At 39.7% G+C, this 7,500-nt stretch overlaps 1 protein-coding gene across 1 annotated transcript in view; it reads left to right on the forward strand.

The window, feature by feature from the left end:
- The window catches only part of plppr3b (phospholipid phosphatase related 3b), a 31,417-nt gene that overhangs the window by 14,255 nt on the left and 9,662 nt on the right, over positions 1-7,500 (forward strand). The window lies entirely within an intron of this gene.

The raw sequence follows: 7,500 nt of genomic DNA on the forward strand, positions 1-7,500 counted from the left end.
TCTCTCTCTCTCTCTCTCTCTCTCTCTCTCTCTCTCTCTCTCTCTCTCTCTCTCTCTCTCGTGCATTAGAAGCTGCTGCATATTATATTTAATTTTGAGTTTGATCACGGAGGAAGCTATGCTCTTCTTCACCTGACCGCAGGACTTAAAGCCTGCAGATTGCCGGCAGTGGGAAGACCAGACATCCCAAGTCTGCATGAAGTTCAAGAAGTCTCCCTGATAGTGGCTTCCCGATGACCACGAGTCAGATAAAATACTTCTGATGTTAGACTATGCATTGCAAGTTCGCGGTTTTTGTTTTCAATTGGCAATGCGAGCAGAGAACGATAATGACTCGTGCGGCATGTGTGGAATAGGCTTAAATAGATTGCGCAAGCACACTTCGTATGCCCTGCAAAAGTCCCAGGAAAAATAGTTAGGCAGGGGTATGCAGACTGTACGATAGAAAGGACACGCACATACAAATATTTAAACACTAATGCTGTTTTGTTTGTCAGGGGTGTCGAGGCTTGATAAGCATGACCTGGAAAGGGTTTTTGGAACTTAGGAAGACGCTGAAGACGCAAGGAAATGCTGTCGACTTCCTTGGGTCTTTTAGCGTTGCTCTCGACGAGAACAAGTTTCAAATCTCAACAGTTTAAAACTCCTTAGCGATCGCCCATCCATTGATTCTTTTCAAAACTAGGCTACAGTAGCCGTGCCTCTGTTTAGACAGGCCAACTTTCCCCCTGCTGGCGCGCGCTCCCGCGGTGACTGATTTAAATAAATTCACAAATCCGACCTTCATGATTTGCTTGCTGCCTACTCATATGGTTAAACAACAAATATAGCAAACATTACAAAAAGAACAGACAACGAACGCCGGGCTAAGACGGCCTAAGTGAAAAGGAGAATAGTGGAAGCTCGAGGAGGTTTAGAATGACAGAGGAGGATTGGCGCGACTGTCATTACCTACTGCAGAAACACATGTCTTCGTCATGGATAAGAGGGTTGTTGAACATGTTTCAAAATGAACACTTCCCTCAACGTCGGCTATTTTTTCTCTTTCTCTGGGAATGTTTTAGGACCTAAACTCAACTTAAATGGACTCACTGAACTACTAGGCTACAGAACTACTGACTGAGCCGCGCCATGCATTGGCTGCCAGCAGATACAAGCGAGGCAACACAGCGTGAGCGCGCAATCACCTATGAAGTTCAAGACACTTAGGCCTATATTACAATTACAAATTAATTATAAATAATTATATATTTTTAATGTCCATTCGTCCATGGCTTGTAAATTTCGTCTCGTCTTAGTCTCCTTGACGAAAATATTTTTTTATTTTCGTCATATTTTGATTTGCTTGAGGCAATTTTTAGTGCGTCATCGTCTCGTCATCGTCAAGGGAAAAAGGGGCGTTGACGAAATATTTTCGTCATCGTCGTGGTTGACGAAATTAACACTGGTGTGCGTATACAGTGAGTCCAATATGTATTTGATCCCTTTCTGATTTTGCCGGTTTGCCCACTAATAAAGACATGATCAGTCTATAAATTTATGATAATATGTATTCAAACATGGAGAGACAGAATATCAAAAATAAATTCCGGAAAATAACTTAAAATAATATATTTTAATTTATTTGTATTTAATTTAGGCAAATAAGTATTTGACCCCTCTAGCTAAAGAAGATAAAGTGCTTTGTGGCAAAGCCCTAGTTGTCTAGCATTGAGCTCAGATGCTTCTTTTAGTTGATGATAATGTTTGTGCATATAGTAGAAAATATTTTTGCCCATTTTCTTTGCACATTATCTCTAAAACATTAATAGTTTGTGGCTGTAGCTTGGCAAATGGGAGGTTCGGTTCTCTCCAAAGAATTACTATACGGTTAATATTTGGAGACTGTCTAGGACACTTCACGACTTTAATATGCTTCTTATTGAGCCACTCCTTCGTTGATTTGACTGTATGTTGTGTATTATTGTCATGTTGGGAGATCCAAAAATGGCCCACCCTTCAGTATAGTGGTGGAGGGAAGGACGTTTGCACTCAGGATTGCACATTACATGTCTCCCTCCATCCATTCGTTGACGATGTGAAGTTGTCCTGTGCTTTGGCCACACACACACCCTCAAACCATAATGATACCACTTTCATGCATGATGGTGAGGAGGGTGTTCTTGGGATCATAGACAGTAGTACTCTTTCTCAAAACACATTGAATTGTGATAATGCCAAATATCTTGATTTTGGTTTCATCTGACTACAGCGCCTCCTTATCATATCCTAAATCAGTCTGATGTCCGTTGGCAAACCTCAAGTGGGACTGCACAGGTTCCTTCTGAAGTAAAGGTACCATGTGTGCACTACAGGATTTTAAACCTCAGTGGCATTAAGTGCTACCAGTAGTTTTCTCAATGATTTTGGTCAGTAGCTTTGATATCAGTGCCTAGTTCATACCGTATAGCTCTAGGGTGATTTCTTTCTGTTCTCATGATTATCAAATCCCTACAAAAGGTCAAATCTAGCCTGTCTAGCCAGACAGGCTGATGGATAGTCATTTTGTATTCCTCACATTTTGGAAGAAATGCATCAACAGCTGGGTCATTAATACCCAGTCTCTTTCTTGTGGCTTTGCAGCCCATTTAATCTTTGTTCAGGTCTAAAACCGTGTCCCTGATATCATTTGACCACTCTTTGGTCTTTCCCATGCTGGTGAGGTTGGAGTGTGACTGATTCACTCATACTATGGACTGATTCTGCTGATTCAATGTGTCTTTTATGCATGTTAGTATGTACAGGTGTCTTTAATTCAGATGACAAGTTGATCGGAAGTGCCCATCTGGTCTGTGGGCCCGGAACTGTAATCAGTTGGCAGGGGATCAAATACTTATTTTGCTCGATGAAATGGAAATAAATTAATATATATTCTCTTCAGTTAATTTCTGGATTTTCTTTTTGATATTCTGTCTCTCCATATTAGAATACATATTATCATAACATTTATTGACTGATCATGTCTTTGTTAGTAGGCAAACCAACAAAATCAGCAAGGGATCAAATACATATTGGACTCACTGTATAGCGTATGTGTGTAAGCAGGTGTGGATGCACAACTCCAATTGAATATGTGTGTTTCATGAGCTGTTTTATGTGCTTTTATGAACTGGTGGTTTTTATGGGTCAGTCACTGGCCAGTGGTTGTGGGAGTGAACGACTAGCGATGTTCACTATTCTCCCTTGTCATTGGCCATGTTTACATGATACTTTTAATTCCAAACTAATGATTCAGAATTAAATTCTGTTTCATTTAATTCCAAAGTGTGAACATGATGTTTTCAAATTGGAATTATTTTTTATTTGGAATGAAATTGAGTTAATTCTGAATTAAATGTCTCATGTAAAGGCCTTCTTTACATGAGACATTTAATTCAGAATTAATACATTTTATTCCAAATAAAACTTAATTCCAATTTGAAAACATCATGTTAACACTTTGGAATTAAATGAAACAGAATTTTGTCTTCCTTAACCCCACATTGTTTCACGGATTGTCACCAGTGTCCTATACCTAAATACCTGCAAGTCACTTGGGTAAAAGAATCAGCTGAGTGTAGAGGAATATGATGTACTGTTCTCCCTCACTGCCAGTTGTATTCTGTATTTTCTGGTCCAACATTGGCTGCATACAGTCCCAAGAAAAAGTTTGTACACCCTTTGAAATGTCTTACCTGTCCTTCAAAATTGGTCAAACATGGTCTGATCTTCTCGGAAATCACAAGAAGGAACAACCAGAGTCTGCTTTAACTAATTCAACCCAAACATTTACAAGTTTTCATATTTCCATTGGCCATAAGATGTAAACATTCACAGGACAGCAAGGCATAAGTAAGTACACCCTTGCATTCAATAGGTTTTAACCCTAAGTTAGTCGCAATAACCTCAACCAGATGTTTCCTGTAGTTGCAGATCAGATTAACAAAACAATCTGGATGTATCTTGTCTCCCTCTTCTTTAGAAAACTGCCTCTCGTCAGCAAGGTTTGTGGGATGTCTGGAGTGCATAGCTTTCTTGACTTCATGCCATATAATCTCAATTGTTTTCTGTCAGGGCTTTGACTGGGCTGTTCCAGAATGTGTATTTCATTATTATGAAGCCATTCTAAAGTCGACTTGCTTCTTAAATATGGGTTGTTGTCACATTTTAGCACCCATCCTCTTGTGTGCTTCAACTGTGTGACAGACTACCTCACTTTTTTCTGTAAAATATCTCGATAAACTTCTGAGTTCATTGTTCCACTGATAATAGCAAACTGAAAAGGGCCTGAGGCAGCAAGGTAGCCGCATATAATGATGCTCCCGCCACCATACTCGAAGGTGGAGATGATGTTTTGGTGAAGGTGTGGTTCTCCAGTTCTCCTCCAAACATGACATTGTGTGTTCCCCTGAACAATTCAATTTTGGTTTCAACATTGGTCTACAGAATATTTTGCAGTAATTCTATGAAGCATATAAATGCTTTTTCGCAAACCTCAAAGGTGCAGCAATATTTTTTTGGACAGAAACCCCATTAATTTTAGATTGGCAGAATGAGTCCCATTTTTAGCTATTCTTGGTTACATCTCCTCTTCTGAGTATGGTGGCGGGAGCATCATTATATGCGGCTACCTTGCTGCCTCAGGCCCTTGACAGTTTGCTATTATCAGTGGAACAATGAACTCAAGTTTATTGTGATATTTTACAGAAAAAACGTGAGGAAGTCTGTCACACAGTTGAAGCACACAAGAGTATGGGTCCTGAAATGTGACAACAACCCATACTTTAGAAGCAAATCGACTTTAGAATGGCTTCATAATAATGAAATGCACATTCTGGAATAGCCCAGTCAAAGCCCTGACAAAAAAACAATTGAGATTATATGGCATGAAGTCAAGAAAGTTATGCACTCCAGACATCCCACAAACCTTGCTGACGAGAGGCAGTTCTCTAAAGAAGAGGGAGACAAGATACAAACAGATTGTTTTGTTAATCTGATCTGCAACTACAGGACAAGTCTGGTTGATGATATTGCAACTAACTGAGGGTTAAAACCTACTTAATGCAAGGGTGTACTTACTTATGCCCTGCTCTCCTATGAATGTTATGGCCTTATGACCAATAAAAATATGATAACATGTAAATGTTTGGGTGGAATTAATTAAAGCAGACTCTGATTGTTCCTTCTTGAGATTTCTGGGAAGATCAGACCATGTTTTATGATCAATTTTGACAGAAATGTAAGAAATTTCAAAGGGTGTACAAACTTTTTCTTGGGACTGTATAATGTACATGCATACCAAGAGTTCAGATGCAAATCCCCCTAAGTGCCTTTTCCGAAAATAATCTCAATTAATTTGTATTTAATACAAAGCTATCAAAATTGCATATTATTTATTTTATTTATGTAATATAGCTATTTATATCTATTATCAAGTACATAAATGTAAACCAAAACCAACAACGGGGTGCTCTAAAAATGTAGAAGTGCAGGTCTTCAGAAATGGCGTTAGGGGTTTTTGCATCTGAACTCTTCATACATTTATCCTGCCATGATCCCACAGTCAGTCATGGGTAAGTGGTTAGGGCGTCAGACTTGTAGCCCAAAGGTTGGACTCCCAACCTGCCAGGTTGTTGGGGGGAGTAATTAACCAGTGCTATCCCCCATCCTCCCAGTTGGGCTTTCACTTAACAATTTTAATTCTACTTCTACTCTTATACTCTCTCTACTATATATTCTCAGGTGAAATGGGTTTAATGTAGAAAATGTAGGAATTTTGTTGTGTGCACTCTGTGATCACAAACTGGAATCTCTACTGACAAACTGGAATCCCTTTCACTAGACATTCTGGGCGGGCAGCAAAAACAAACGGTATCAGATGTTTAGGGAACATCGCCAACCCCTAGTCTCCAGACAAAATCGAATCCTTGGCAGTCTTGGCCCATATTATATTATTTTTGTTAAAAAACATCAGCTCATCTTTTGTATGCTGTCCTCTACAGTGCTTGATATTCAAGACAGCACCAACAGTAATATGTTTGCATTTTTCTATTGCAATTACGTTTTTATTACTGAATGCCCTGAATGTGTTTTTAATTAGCCCACTCACTCTCAATGCTCACTTCTCTATAAGCACATGGTATCTAATCTCACATTATCACATTATCACAGCTCTTCCTTTAATTGCTGCAGGGGAACACTGAGTTCAAAAGCTTAAACACACCCTTTGCGGTTTTGGCCCAGATGCGGCCCAGATCTGGCACTGGATGGGGAGCCAGCCCCACATCTGGGCCGCATCTGGGCCAAAAATGCACTGCAGCGAATGAAAATCCTTGCAAGCTTATTTGTTTAGTCTCAAATAAAAACATCCAGGCAATTTTAATTTACCGGTTAGTAAAAAATCACCCAGTAACTAGTATTTTTGAACTAGCATTTAGAACTAGAACGTAGACTATTTAGACATGTTTTAAGACATTTCTCTGTGGGGCAAGTTATTTTTACATTATCTTTTTCACTCGTTTCAAGTAAATATTGCTTATAACAAGTGAAAATACCTTGCCCCCATGGACAAATAGTGTAAATAGTTCTAGTTCTAAATTCTAGTTCAAAAGTACTAGTTAAGAATGACTAAATGTGTGTGTGTGTGTGTGTGTGTGTGTGTGTGTGTGTGTGTGTGTGTGTGTGTGTGTGTGTGTGTGTGTGTGTGTGTGTGTGTGTGTGTGTGTGTGTGTGTGTGTGTGTGTGTGTGTGTACCAGAGAGAGAGAGAAGGAAAGCGTGTTTGTGAGTGTGTAAGAGATGCGTCTGTATGTCTGTGTGCAGGAATGTGTGTGAAATATGTGTATGTTCTCTTCTGCACTGATTACGTTAAACCGTCTCAAGATTTTGTACTGCCTTGTTCTGTTCTATTGAGACCTTGGGTTACACGCTGGCATCATACGTATGAAATAACAGTGTCATCATAATAATATTATGGTCATGACAAGGTGACATTGTAAGGCCGGGCGCACATTGGCTCCGACAGCACTGCGGCGAACTTTCGCTTCCGACATAATTTGGACCCCCAAACCTTATTTCACACGAACATAGCATTGATAGTCAATGGATGGCGCCGACAAAATAGAATTTCTCTCTAATTGCTATCCGACATCTGCGAATGTCCGCGGACATCGGAGCCAGTGTGCGGGGTTCTATTGAAAACATTGGCATCAAACTTTTGCGGAGCAGTGCGCAGCACTTTGTCGGAGCAAATGTGCGGAAGCCCTTAGGGTTGTCTTTACCATACAGTAAGTGAATATCATAAAATGTCTATGGCATTGACATAATGTTTATGCCACATATGACACATTACAGCGCTATTATGACACTGTTATGTCATACATATGTATTTTGTTCCATTTCTTCTCCTCTGCGGCTCTCTGACAGTTCCCTCCTGTTCTCCTTGTGTTCCCTCTTGTTCCGGCATATTCTTCTATGTTCTGGAA

Source organism: Engraulis encrasicolus, chromosome 6 (assembly GCF_034702125.1).
Source record: "Engraulis encrasicolus isolate BLACKSEA-1 chromosome 6, IST_EnEncr_1.0, whole genome shotgun sequence".
NCBI classification, from domain to species: Eukaryota; Metazoa; Chordata; class Actinopteri; order Clupeiformes; family Engraulidae; genus Engraulis; species Engraulis encrasicolus.